Below are 15,386 nucleotides of genomic sequence, written 5' to 3'. Positions count from 1 at the left end.
GCGTGAGACGGTTCGGAGCCGGATCATTACTTTTTACTAAGAATATGACAGCCTTACGCTCTTCCACCCTCGAATCAATAGTTAAAGTGAAACGTTAATGGAAATAACCACATGCCAAGTCCAAGTTGGCACAATTACTTCAGATAAGGGTTGGATTTGATCTTTGTGTTTTTAATTTCCGGTTTGCATTGTTTCAATCAATATTAGATACCATCCTGTAAGTATAGATAATTGTTATCGGAGTTTTTCGAACCGGATCACGGTCATTTCTAGAATCCGGCCTAGGAGTCGGACCGGAGTCGGACCAGAGCTTTATAAAACATGATCGGAGTAGGACCAGAGAATTTATCGATCCGCTCCACCCTATAGCATACACGCGCCTTCGTAACGTATTGGAAACACGTCTCCATTCCAAAGCTCAACGACTAAAGTCCACTATATAAGCGTGCGTCGATCGAGACTATTGAACCGCATAAATTCGTCATCTAATAATATTGCCTACCACTTTTTTCTTTAGCAATAGCCAGATGGGGGCTTTGGTCAAGTTGCTCCGTTACTTGCGGCAGAGGGATAACTACGAGAAGCTGTTACCTTCGAGGAAAAGTAGTCGAAACAAGCAGATGTGGAGACGGCCTATCCAGAGAGGGTTGCTCCTTGCGCGCATGTCCTGGTACGAAGCCTCACACCACATGTCAAAACAGCGGATTTGTCTTCAATTCCACTTATCTCGCCATTATCCTTCCCGTGGATGTTAGACCCTTGAACCTACTTTGTTAAGATAGCCGTTGCCTAAACTGCGACACGTTTCCCGCGCCTGCAAATTTTAAATTTTAACTTCGACCTTTTTCAATGTTACAATATCCTTGGCTATGATATCTTTGAGATTTGCATCTACCAATATCTATATAGTAATAGCGAGTATAAAGTACTTGTAGTTAACGATGTAAAGTCACTATCGCGCGCACAACTTTCTGTATAATGCGAAGCAAGATCTACAAGATCTACAAGCTCTACAAGATCTACAAGCTCTACGGCGTCTCAAGTAACGCGATCAATGCCAGGCTATATAGTTTGATGATTCGGTTGCTGATTTCGGTTTGATATTTTCTGCAAAATAACGAGTCTTCTTCACATTTGCTTACAGCGAAAAAAGAATACATCGGGCTCGTCATAGATAATACAAGTTCGATGAAAAATGTGATTACGAGAATCATCGATTGGATCAGCGGGTGCGATGGCGGCGGTATGTGTCGCCACAACCCGTTTACTACTAGGGAGTGGCTTTCCATCTCCTTTAACGATCGAAGTGAGTATGAATCATGTACCGAACACCGAACTATATATCAGCCAGAGTTGGACAGCTTCACAATTTTGAGTTTTTCAAAACTAGATCAGATGTAAAATTACCTCTACTGTTATTTTCCAAATCTGAATATAATTAGAATTACTGAATTCCCGAAAATTTGGAAATTGAATTAAATTATCAGTTTGTTTTAAGTAATACAAGATACAAGAAAGATCAAGTTCAGTTCGTATCAAACCAGAGTTGATTCTAATGAGCACGAGAATGGCGAATGTCTGTACACCAAGCTCGGCTCGTTTCGCACTAGACAGTTTTCCTGTAGCATTTTCTGTAAAACCGAAAATGAGACTAGAACTAAAATTTGCTCATGATAACATTTCACAAATTTAAGTAGCACTAGATGATCGGCGTTTTGCTCTAATCAGACAACTATAATGATCTAGTCCAGTGGTTCCCAACGTGGGCGATATCGCCCATCAGTGGGTGATTTGGAGGGACGAAAATAACGAAGGGGCGGTTGCGGGCGAACGCGTACGAAAGGGGCGATAGGGGAGGGGGCAAAAATGTAAGAACGGCTATATTTAACTTATAGGCACGATACGCACGTGAAAATCGGGTTGCTGTGGACCTGACACGAAAGTTGCTCAAAAAAAGGCAAACACACACATATCATACGTGGAGACGAGTCCTTCGGGACTCATGTCGGAAAAACGATTTTTTTAGTCATTTCACCAACGATCAGAATTTGGTTGTATTAAATTTTCCGTTTATGAGCCCTTTTTTCGGTTCCGAAAATATGGGGTGGGGGACGAAAATTTGCGTCGAGCTTGATAAGAGGGCGATGAGTCGAAAAAGGTTGGGAACCATACTGATCCAGATTCTGGTTGTCCAAGTTTGATTCCTACATCAGCCCAACTGTATTGCCAATTTCGTTGTCCCATTTCATGGAAATGAATTGTTGATACATCACAATTAATATTTTATCTACACATCATCTGATACCAATAAGGCAGTGGTTCTCAAAATTTTTCGGTTCGTGGCACACTTGGGCCGAGAAAAGATGCTTTAAAAAAACTCGATGTTTTTTTTATTACATAAACAGAACATATACAATAGAAATGAGGTTGAATTGTTCACAAACTTGCCTGCATTTTGTATTGTGCATCCCTATAGAAATTAAAAGGATTTTTTTTATACGGCGAACAAAACCACTTGCGTTTTAATCGCCAAACAAACATAATCAAAAACTCGAATTTTGTCATTAATTCCAAGCAGTGTCTCTCGTTTACAGCTTTTAATTTCAATCAAAAAAGAAAAGCCATGTCCACCAAGCCACGAAGATGCAAATTTCAACACGATATTTAATGTTTTTGCATCGATTACACTGGTTAACACAGTTTTTGTTGACTTTGATCAGACAATTGATTTTGTCTAACTTTTGGGCGCTGAATTCAAAAAAGACTTCCGTTTTTCTCGATCACGTCAAGTTTCTGGGTTAGGCACCCCCCACATTGCCTCAAAACCCACATAATAGCACTACTTTTAATATTTTGTGTTTATTGTACAAAACGTTTCAAAAACTACAACCAGTCGAAAGTAAATCATTAGACTTCAAATAAACATTTTCTCTGCTTTATTTGGTTGATTTAAACTGATATTGCTTGTACAGGACAAATAAAGTGCGAGTTTCATGGTCCAAATTCACGCTAATAACCCATAATTCTGTAGGTTGTCTAGTTTGATACTCGAGCAATAGTCAGCAAACATATGCAAGCTCCAATCTACTCTGGTATCTTATCCCCATCATCTTTAGATGTTGGGGGACATATTCTCCTTGGCCATCTCTGACTATATGTCAAGGTTTTCAGGGAAATTATTAAGATATTTTAGTTTTTTTTTAATGTCTGCTGTCCAACATAAACATGTGGCAGTAGCACATGTGTATCAGGGTTGCATGTGCTGTGCATCCTTATTGTCTGAAAAACAAAGAATAACCTACACAATATTTCAAAGCTTACACATACGATCCAATCGTGCTCGTCATATTGCAACAGTTCTATGTTACTGTATTGTTCTCAATGTATCTGTATTATTCACGAAGACTAACTGAGTGTGCAATTGTTACTGCACCTAAGACGTTGCCATTTTGGAGAATGCCACACTTTACGATCCTTTTTGAGCTACCTATAGGCATTTGTCATTCACTTGAGTTCTAAATGGGGATCCCTAACTCCTTCAGTAATCTATGGTGGCAGTATCACGCCAATACCAGTATCACGGCAATATAAAAAGCTACCGAAAGTAGGCCTACGAAGAAAAGGCTGATTCTCCTGATCGAAAGTGAGATACCTTCTCTACCTTGCCAAGTAATCTTTTCTCACTTCGTAAGAATGTTAATAGTTCCGAAAATTTCTATTCCAAGTCCCAAAGCCTATGTCAGATCAATAACTTGTGTTGATGGACTATTCTACATTCTGAATCATCTTCAATTTCAAAATCTACATCATTAGGCCTGCTATGCCTAAGATCTTCATCTTGATCCAAATTATCGAGCATATAGCAGTTTAAAGTTACCCTAGATAAGCTGAATAGGGCATTGGACCAATAGCTGATAGTAAATTGAATGTTTATTTTTTTGCCATATCCTGCAGTTTGCATCAAATATGTGTGTGAAATATCCTCGCATGGTTGCATCCTCTAACCAAAAATGGGGGAAAGCATCGGCCTAGTTCGATACCACTAGCTTTTTTCTTAATAATTCAATTGAACCCTTGGCTAGATAACTTATTATATGGTAAAAGTGTGGATTTTTATATGTATGGAAAAGTACTATGGCTAAATTCGTGAAAATTTGCATATTTTGGGCATATGTCGTAGAGCAAAAACTTGACGTGATAGAGGAAAACCAGTGACACTTCTGGAATCAGCACGCCACAATTAGTCTAAATCGAGTGCAAAATCGAAATCAAAAAATTTTTTGTTCAAAATTATTGCCCAGTGTTATGGAATAGGATTTGCTAGCAGACTACTAAAAATCACCGAAATTTCTTTTAAAGAAATAGCTTTAAATCTTCGTAAATCAATTAGCTGCTCTTCTGCGAAAGATTGCGTGATTTAATTAGGATACCTTAACTGATTTCATTGTCACTTGTGCTTATTTATCAGCTGTCGAAGAAGTTGAGCCTCTGCTATGAAGATACTGTAACTACAATATTTTGACAAGCCCACACCTCGTCATGTTGCGGGCGTGTATGCACAAATGCTATAGTCAGTGTTATTTCACTTATCCCTGTCGTTTTTAGACATCGGAGCCGTTACGGGACCTACTTCGAATGTTGATACAATAAAACAGGTGATCAACAGGTATATGCAGAAGCCAGGCGATGGACGGGATTGTAAAAGACTGGTGATGGGCGGTATTAAAGTAAGTTGATTCTCGAATGAGCCAAGATTCAGTATCGCACGCAGCGTCGCTAGACTTATGGAAGTGTCCTCTTCGGCAGGTAATTAGCGACCTGACATTGCATTAATGCCTAATCCGAGTCGCATCATGAAAGCAATCAGGTTAATCATGTACATTGAACATAGCATGTGAGAGAGGTTTTGAGAAATGTCGTCGCGAGTTTCTGTATTGATAACCGACCTACAGATTGATGCAAAGCACGTGACTGGGCAACCGAAGAGGGTAGCAATATCTGGTAGTTTCGGGAACGGATATGGTAATGTTATAACTTGCGACCCGAACGCAAAAGTCAATAAACTGGTCTTAAACTATAGCTACTGTCGCACTGATTATGAATCTGGTTAAGCCACTGCAACTACACAAAAATTGCCCTTGAAAATAAAAAATGTGAATTGTTCCGAGCGTTTAGAGCGCCACAAGACAAGTCCTATTGCGGCGCCCCGATTCAGACGTGTACAACTACCAATCTATAGTTAGTTCGCGGTCAACTAACTATTAGTTTTAGAAAAGTTCAAGTTCTGGATTTTTAAAGGTGATTAGTTTTAGTTTTAGTTATATATTTTTAAAATCCAGCAGTCTGTACATTGTAGAAGTCTCCTCCGATCGTTTGCAACAATGCCGAGTTGTAACGATATCTAGTTGCCCGACCGTGGAGTCACGACTCGCAAGTTGTGCATCTATACTTAGATTAGTTATCTATAGTTTTTTTCCTTCGGACTATAATTTGCTCCTTATTGTAACCTGTGCGGTATATTGTTCTTTGCTTCGTGCAAGCTCACTGTGAGATGTTAATTTCCAAAATCATTGGTCCTACATCATGACTTATCTTTGTTCAGAAACTTTTGCAAAGCGTCCCCAGAAATAATGGTGGATGCACTATCTATACCTTATCGGACGGCACACCCAAGGATCCACACCAAGCTCTACCCGTAATACAGCTTCTTAGTGATAAAGGTGGTGATTACGAAATCGACTATAGATACGGAGATGTCAAAAATAGCAATCGTCCAATTCCTCTTCCCAACCAGGCATATGTATTCGAATATAACTGTTTTTCTTTGCAGATTGTGCATACGTACCAATTCTGAGTGGATGCTGCGGCTCATGTCCATCAATCTGCACATCCCGGGATTCTAGATACTGCATAAATGAACTGAAACCTGTCTCAGGTACACAAGAATTATTAGTGCTATCTGCAATTTTTCGAACGGATTCCATTTCAGTAACTCAGCAAAATAAATGCAATTCCGGTCCTTTAAGAAACGACGCAGTAATTAACATCAGTAACCTGCATTTTACCAGGAAGGGGATAGCCTCTCTCATCATACCATATCTTCGTATCAAAATAGTGCCAAAGCGACAATATTGAATTGACTATTGCTCAATGCGCCACCCAAGCATTTTGATATTTCTTAGGATCCGAATCCAAGATCCGAAAAACCGGCCCAAAAGTTATAATCGCAATCGTTCTTTGCTCTAGGATATCGTTCATTACTAAAACGTTCACTATTCAAGCTCGCTTAGCGGATGTTCAAATTTATTTCTCGGTAATTTATATTTCATGTTAAAAGTGCCCCCGAAGACCTTCGAAAGCTTTGAACCTTCGGAACGAGAAGATGGACGTGTGCCAGAGATGAAGTTTCGGACTCCGATCAGGGATCTCGAATAGTGTACCAATTATTGTCAATTCGATTGTTGTCTGGGCCGAAGTACATATCCGTGTAACTAGAGTTGCATTTAAAACAAATGGTGTTTGAAAACATTTTGTTCACAAATGTTTACAACAGTGTTTTAGAACAATTGTGTTTTTCTTTCCAAAAGTTGTGTAATTATGCAATAATTGTGTAAATATTTTTTAAAAAGTATGCAGTATGAGCCTACGGACGAATTGCACGTGATATAATAGATGTGAACAATATCGAATGGTTAGAACCCTCGGAATCGTCGTCGGTTTACCAGCTGTATTTCGTAGATATAGATCATTATTACGGTATGGATGTTCTGACGATGAGGACCGCCGACCGTAAAAATGCAGCATGCAGATGTAGTTCTGGTTAAATATATTTTTGCTCCGTTTATGACAGGCGTCGAACGCCTATTTCGTCAAAGAAGTCATATTTACCCTGTATTTTCAATTGTCAATGCTAATCCACTATGTCGTCACAGTTAAGGATTCGTGACGTCATGAATGAAAAATAACATAAAAAACATGTTAATTTTAAAGTGATTATTTTTGAAATGCAACCCTATATGTAGCCATCACTCTTTCATCCTATCAGTGACGAAACGATGCTAATATGACAAAAATAGCCATTTACGTGAAACGGAGCCTGTTGAATTATAATACAAGATCTGCGTTGAAAAAATCAGATTTATTCAACGTCAAAATAGAGACTTCAAATTTGCGAGGCATTCAAGATATTGAATTAGAGGTCGGGTGAACTTGGGTAAAGGTTTGGCTCAACATTAACATGTGCTACGATAAGGCTCTTACCCAGTAAACACAGTACAGACCAAAGATGTAGAAAAGCCGAGCCGATATAGTAGATATTAGATCTCGGCAGGTCGTAGAAAGGGGGATTTTGTGTCGACTCAATTCAATGTCTTTTCCATGTCCTTCAATAATGTAAATATTATGCAGATGCTACAGCCTTTAAACATGGTGAGTAGAATGTAGATCCTACATTAAAAGAACATCCTGATATAGTAACCTGTTTTCTACCACTGGGCATAACCTGATCACGGCTGCGTACACACACACACACCACATTATCTACTACATATTAATCACATTTGCGGTAATTTAATTCAAAACGAATTGGCAAGTAAATAATGCCGGTGTAAAAAATGAAACGAACGAAATTACTTGTAGGGCCAAGTAGCAATGAATGAAACTATGAGAACAGTCAGTAATCAGAAGGTTTCATCGTCTGATGATGATAATCCCTCTGGCGTTTTCTTTTCAACACCCTGTAGAAATAAAATGAAAATGACGATTATTAGCTAAGACATTCGTACTGCGAAAATGGCAGAGGTAGCGAGTAACGAATGGCTCCTACATTTTTTTCACCCATACTTACTAAAATGGATTTGATTCTGGACTATTTCCACTCAAGTTTTCAAGTTTTTATTATTATATTTTTTATTATTATATGACTAGAGAACCGACTTCAATCGCCACTTCTACTTGATTATCAAGATCAACGATGACTACTTCAGGAATCTTTGAAAACAGCCACTAACACAAAAAGAATTCTTGACTAAAATTTCTTCACATTCTGTCAAAAATGATCAATTCAACAATCCAAATGAATCAGTTATTTGGCAGCTAGTCGGAGAGATACATACTCAAGTCTTGAAAGTGGAATGATACCCTGCCTGGAAAGCTGAAGACCTAACAATATTGTGTACAGAGAACAAAACATTTCAGTGGCGGCACTGGTATAGACATTAACAAATTATTAGAATTGACAGCAAGACATTATAATGAGAATTAGTGCAGTTTCTTAGGCTGTAGTGATACTCAGCCAGTAATTGACCTAGCAGAGAGCAAAACGTTGTAAAAAAAGCGAGCGAAACCTCCGACAAATGATACGATAAAACATTAGAATCGACAGTCTTACTAGAAGCAGAATAACAATCATGAGGGGTTAGAGAACAGAAGCCCGGGAAGTGACCATCAGAAATTACTGCATACTGGCCGAACAAATCCATGACCACTAACAAATGGTCTTTTAATAGTCAATATTGATACCAAATGACACCACCCCTATTTAACCGCAACATTTAGCAAATACAGCGCTGGAGTCAACCTTATAAAGCGCTAACCAAACGCCCATTAGTTTTCCCACCTACTACTTCGCGCTTCGCGGATGGAAATACGCATTAAAGCCAATGGACGCGACTTGTCACACTCTTGCTATTTCTGCTCCTTTTTTCTCTTCCTTCCTCTTGAGGAGAGAAACAGTCGGCCGCGTTTACGGATCGTGAATTCCCGGCTTAAGGGTGATTCTTCCTCCAATGGTCGGCACCTTGAAAATTGAGAACAATGTTGTTGCAAAATGCATGACAATTTGAAAGTTACATCATTCTAATTATTCCAGTTATGGCCGTGAATCGTTACAAGTGCGGTAACCATAAGAATTATTACTATACTTCAACTACAAATACAATATATTGTATAAAATAATTACTAATTCTTTTACGTTGATCGAGTCCCAAATGGATGAAATATGTCAAAGAATTTGCTAAATTTTTTTATATAATTTGACAGATTCCGAAATCTTCTCAAAGTGCACCTTTCAAAAATTTGATATCAAGACTCCCAACATTTTACAATTCGAAGTTGGATGGCTTAACCAATACAAGCGAACAGTTTGTATCGCAATTGACAATTACGTAGAGAACGCTGCGAGACATGCGAGTAGGCCTACCCTAAAACGTTTCTGACATGGACATTAGGGCTCTTAAAAAATGACTTTTTTTCTCAAATCGTTCTGGCTACTTGATAAAATTGTTAGGTTACCTAATTCAAGCCTACACACCAAATTTGGTTCAATTCCAACCAGTAGCCACATTGCTACAGGAAAAGAAAGTTTCTATTTATTATATAAAAATAAATAGAAAAAATTTGAAAATTTTCTGTTCACCCCATGAAAGTGTTAGGTTATGTATAGAAACGATGTTCATCAAATTTGGTTCGATTCAAACAAGTGGAAGCGGAGTTATTGCCTTCGAAAAATTCGGATTTTATTAAAATAGTATTTACGGTGGGCACCACTATAATAAATAATTAAAGAATTGTGTCACGCTGTCATACTGTTTTACGCAACCGTTGTTATGCACTGCATTGTTGCTGTGTTCTGGCTCCATTGATGTTATTTCTAAATTCGACATTAATGCGTCATAACTCTCCATCTGGTTTTGAATTCAACTCTGTTTTGCTTCCTTTACCGTGCCGGTAGCTCTTTAATAGGCACGCGAAAAGTTCTTCGGGTTTCAATAACGTTTATCATGGAGGTACTTTTGAAAGCAGTATTAAAATTTTGTACCACCAACCAGTTATTTAATTACTATTTATCTTTAAAGTAAATGCTCATTGCATGAAGCAGGGTTGTAAGACTCGAGTCAGGATTTTCTGTTGACTCGACTTGACTCAGGTCATCTTCTCAAAGTACTGAAATGACTCGACTCATTGCGCATGACTTGAGACTCAGTCGGCCAAGACCGACATTTCATGATTATTTCAAAGAATAGTACAGCAAATCGCTATTGGGATTTCGTCTATTGATACCGATATTTGAAAATGCGGCCAGAAACTGCTAAAAGTAAGGAAAATTCGTATATTATAAATGCGACCCACTCGATATAACACAAAATATATAAAAAGTTGGTTTAACAAGACTTAAATTGGAAACTGAGCAGCTAACACAATGACTCTGGCTCGAGTCATAATATCATAACTCGGACTCGGCCCTCTGCTCTTTGACTTGGACTCGGACTTGACTCGGTGGTGAATTGAAAATGACTCGAGTCAAAACTATAAAAGTGAGATTGACTTGCGACTCGGAGCCTTGTGACTTGGTTACAACCCTGGCATGAAGCCTCAATAGTTACCTGAGTGGGGTGACTAGACAAAGAACACAGTGACATTTGCAGCATATCATGAATGTCTCTTACTATATGTGATCTTGTTCAAATGGAGGTTGATGAAAGCGTATTTCCCATTCTTTCCGACTCTGCTATAATTTCACCAGACTGGCAACCTTCTTCATGATGCTTTTCGCTGACTGACCGATATTGTCGCCGCCAACGGTACGAATGCAAATGTCTGATATGTCAATATAGCAACAGAATTAGTTGACTGTTCATGACCGTCCACGTTAAGAGTTGCATCTCAAAGATGCTAAAATAAGCCTAAATATAATCCAAGCAATACGATCGTCCACTTTGACTGACTGAATTTCTAAAAATAATAAACATAACACCTTGATAGCTTCCACATCTTACGTTTATATATACAGTCTGCTATCGGCAAGCATTTGAAAATAACAAAACAGATTCAACATACCACATCTCTTGCAAAGGCTTTTGCTTTCATTCAATATGTCATCAAACTTCTTTAAATCCTCCTTTGTGGTGAGTGGCTTCGTTTTATCATATACAATCTATGGCGGAATAAAAGTTTCGGATAATTTCTAAAACGAACACAATTTTCCACACAAAAGTCAATTGCCACACGAAATGCCAAATGCTACGGTCCCATTTTACAAGGTATGGCGAGGTAACGTAGTGGTACCCTCCATTATAGCTAAACACCAATGAATTGCGGGTTCGAGCCTGACACGTCGACTCCATAATTCCTACCGAAGTGTTGGCCGTTTATCTAGGCTCCTCCTCGCCCTCTGATCCGCATAGCCATGTCTTAAAAAGCCTATAAGTGGGCCGTGCTATAAGTGGGCAGATAGTTGCCGATGAACTCGGCACTTGGTGGAAATTTTGTAATGAAGTGTATTAACAGCTATTAATATGATTTATTAAAGTAATAATAGTATTATCAAGTGATTCGTCAATCTTGTAAGGAGGTCAGGGCATCCGTAGATCACGCAGTCACGGCGTGATTAGATCACGGATTGCGTAGCCAAGGAAATAACGCAGCGCTCATATACGCGCGGTCTGCTTGGAATCGATGGCGTGAGTGACGGGCCTGTGTCGTGTAAGTTTTGAGAAGATGGATCTTGGCGTTGTATGTGAGATCGAAACTGTGGAAGATCAAGCGGCGCTTCTTCGTTTATCGATCACGACAAGCCAGTGTTCCTCATCAACAAATGTTTCGCATGATCACGTCAAAATAAATTATTATTTGCCTTTGGAGAGACGATTCCACTCTGGGGTTAGGGTGTCTCGATAACAGGGTTGAAGGATCCCAAGATTACGAGATCTACCGCGAGCCACGACACGTTTAAATTTCCGTTTCGATACTGTTCATTCAAATTAAATGCATTTCTAATGCGAAGGTGTTCTAGTGCCAATTCCTCCAAGGGCCGAGTTCACCAAGTGATGAGCGTCGCGTTATTTCCCGCGATTACGCAATCTGTGATCTAATCACGCAGTGACTGTGTGATCTACGCATGCCCTGACCCCCGTACAACATTGACAACCACTCAAAGTGCCAAGTTCACCGGCAAACATTCCAGTAACCAATCATGGTGACCGGCCAGGTTGGAATCCCGGTACGTTTAGCGCAATATCTTTGGTGTGCCAAGGCGGTACTCGGCGTCACACCTGTGTGCAGTCAGTAGAATCTTTGGTGTGCACGAGACACCGATTCCATATTGGGTGACCGGTACCGCTACGAGATCTACCACGGCCGAATGCACCAAGTGCCGAGTTTGTGCGGCCGAATTCACTAAGTGCCGAGTTCACTGGTAATCGGGCAGATACGGAATGATAATAATAAGAACCAGCCTGGTGTAAAATGACCAGTGTCGTCGAACCACCACCATGAACACCACAAACAAACAGACAAACATCTAACATGGAAAAGAAATTACCTTTACAGCCTTTCACAAACACAGTTACTATTGAAATCAGCAATTTAGGTCTTATTCGAAAGCAGAATAACAGCTGTTTTAGCGGACATATCAAATCAAATGTTGGAAAGTTCATGTAAATTAGCCCGAAATATTATCTTACTGTGACCATATTCTATCAATATGGTCTGGCTAGCCAAATTCTCTGGGCCAACATAAACAAGCTGCGTTTGGTTTCAACGATTAATAATCTTGTCACTGGATTCGAGGTATAATTGCACTCAAATATCAAATTTTGCTCCATCAATCAACATCAAGTTGAAAATGTCCATTCTTGCACCAACTTTTATAAAATCACGAATCAGTGTTCTACAGGTATGTATCTATATGACTTATATACCTAGAAAATTCAAGCATAAATTATGATATACCGCAGTTATAGGTACCGGTAATTCAGATGTTTGAAGCGACTTGGACAACTAGATAATTATAGTGGTCTAATTTCACTAAATTAGAGCGAAATGCCAGCAATATAATATTAATCTAATTCGGAAAAACGGTTTAGCTCTAATTCTAGCCTGGAAAAGCTGAAACTTTTGTATAGTTGTCTTCACCTGTTTGCAGAAAGTCAAACAACTCTAGGTGTCATATACTACAGGCAATTCGAAATACCCCATAAGCTATATGCTACTGCGTATATACCTTTAACCCGCTACCTCAGTCAGTCACAATTCCTATATATTTACGGCATTTACCATACAGAAAGAGCGAACTATGCCTGGCTGCGACCTGTTGCGCGTCAAATCTTTGTCCGGCGCGATGACGCAAAATTTGAATCGCCGAAATATTCTAGAAGTCACGCATCGATAATCATATTCCTAAACGTACAACATCTGACTTATTTAGTTATTCTCTGAATAAAACTATTAGCCATACTCGTTGAACATGCGAGATCACCGAAAGAGTGAATATATATATAATGAAGATCATATATATCAGAAGAAAACAAAACTGTTCGACCTTAGAGCAACAACACGAATATACAACACCGGTGACATCCTCACGCAATAAAACGAAGGGAGAACTTTGTTTTCTAATGGATAGATCGAAGCTACCGCATGAGATCGAACAAAACCGGATAGGAATTCATCGTGATTGAATGTACCGACAAAGTCATCCTTTCTACGTATTTTAGTCATACCAGCGAGAGATAGAAAATTTGCAATATTAGGTTAACTACCGGATATAACGAAGCCTAATGCATGAGATGGAACAACACCGAGTATGAATTTATTCTAATTGAATATAACCACAAGACCATCCTACTACGTATTTTAGACATTCCCTCGACACTTAGAAAATCAGAACCTAATCGAGATGATCCCGGATGATCCTTTTACGGTTTTGTGTTTGCTGGGTTAGGTGTAAGGTCATGATTAGATAATGTTGTGTTAGGATTAGCTTTGTTCAGGATTAGGTCTAGGCGTGAGATTAGCTCATTTTATTGTTAGGCATCATGTTTGGCTAACTTGGGTTATCTTGAGTAACTCACCAACACTATTTGGAGTGGACACAACGAATGAGTATTAAAATCTAGGCCGAGTATCAACTTCAATAATTCTTAGCTCAGAGTCATTTTTTTCGAGTGCAGACAATATATGCCTTCATACCAAGAGTAATATTTTGCAGTCAAAAACACAGTTTCAACACTTTATTCCCAACAATCCTCGAAACCCCGGATAGCCGTAACTCAACATCAAAAAACAAGACGCACAAGGCTACGAATTCTCATGGCACGACATTTCTGTCAAGTAGTGATTAATTCGACACAAATCGTTACAAAATAGCTTTGGTTCAGAAATATGAAATTAGTTTGGATGACGTTCAACTATCAGCATTTTCCTTGCAGCCGCAAAAAAGTTCCATGTTTGAACTTTTTATATCATTAATACTGTTATGAAGTTGTGATAGGAGATACTCAAATACGTGACTCAAAGTTTGATACAAATGCATCGCTGTTTTCACACCGGATATTTTTACGGCTAGTAAAAATTTTATTCGGTTCACATCCTCCCAAACTCTCATAAAATTTAAATTTGCCAAACTGACTCCGACTAACGAATCCAGTCCGTTTTATGTGGTGACCCCGACTCTCACTCTAAACTTTGGAAAGTTCAAATCTCATACAACGAATCACTCGCCTTTCCACTTTTTTGGTGGTACTCACATTAAGATGAAGAAAACCGGTTCCGCTAGAAATCAGGGGTGGCCAACCTTTTCGGCCAAAGGGCCACATGAGATTTGCGAACCATTGCGCAGGCCACTTGAATATTGAGGACTTTCTATTAGTCCTACAATAAGAGCGAATCGGATTAGGTAACGGTGAAAACAAGACTTATATTACTACGCACCAAAAACAATTATCTCATTGAAACCCAGTGTACAATAATGTCATAGCCGCGTCAAGCGCGAAAATTGTTCAAAGTTAATCAATAAATTCGGTCAATAATCATGGTACTTGCATATATTGCGTGTCGCTTCTGTATACGGCTAAGCTCATTTTGGCAAGGGCAGGAATATTCGGGTCCTGTACGTATCAATATCGAAGATTTCGGCGAACATGCATCTATCATTTTGTGCCAAGGTTTCATCGCCGACGTTCTTTCTGCGAGTGTAGACGTGAAGTCGCATGTTGGAAGACACGTTCTCTCATACTTGCGAATATAGCTAGACTCAATTCTGCAAATAGGGCGTATTTTAAATTTTCAGTAAGGGGTACCAATACTAAAAGCAAGTAATCGAGTGACAATAAATCGCGCGAATCGCTAAGACAAATGTCAAGTCAAATAAATCTGCCACGAAATATTTTACTTCATGGTCATATACGAAGATCTACGAAAAATGTAGCTGGATGACCACTGGCTACGCCAATGCGTCGGGACTGATGTTCTAGTCATCACCGTCCCTTATTTCGCGGTCAGGTTAATCGAATTTTGGTTGGCCTTGCAAGTTCACTATAAATTACCTGGGTAATTTATTTTTTGATATGATAACTAATTTCGAGAATTACCTCACGGGCCACAGGTTG

At 39.1% G+C, this 15,386-nt stretch overlaps 2 long non-coding RNA genes across 2 annotated transcripts; one reads left to right on the top strand and one right to left on the bottom strand.

Annotated features, from left to right (window-relative positions):
• The first annotated feature begins 1,163 nt into the window (after positions 1–1,163).
• LOC145455880 (uncharacterized) lies at positions 1,164–5,448 on the top strand. The gene is made up of 2 exons (XR_013920447.1): positions 1,164–1,306; positions 4,606–5,448. It is a non-coding gene; the product is annotated as an uncharacterized LOC145455880 (long non-coding RNA).
• A 2,105-nt stretch (positions 5,449–7,553) lies between these two features.
• Positions 7,554–8,786, bottom strand: LOC145456038 (uncharacterized). The gene is made up of 2 exons (XR_013920482.1): positions 8,618–8,786; positions 7,554–7,736 (listed from the first exon to the last, which is right to left on the bottom strand). It is a non-coding gene; the product is annotated as an uncharacterized LOC145456038 (long non-coding RNA).
• Between the last annotated feature and the right edge of the window lie 6,600 nt (positions 8,787–15,386).

This window comes from Botryllus schlosseri, chromosome 14 (genome assembly GCF_051294905.1).
Source record: "Botryllus schlosseri isolate E-star chromosome 14, Bs_hap1, whole genome shotgun sequence".
In the NCBI taxonomy this organism is placed as follows: domain Eukaryota; kingdom Metazoa; phylum Chordata; class Ascidiacea; order Stolidobranchia; family Styelidae; genus Botryllus; species Botryllus schlosseri.
Note: the sequence above shows the minus strand (reverse complement) of the source record. Positions and strands in the feature narration are given on the sequence as shown.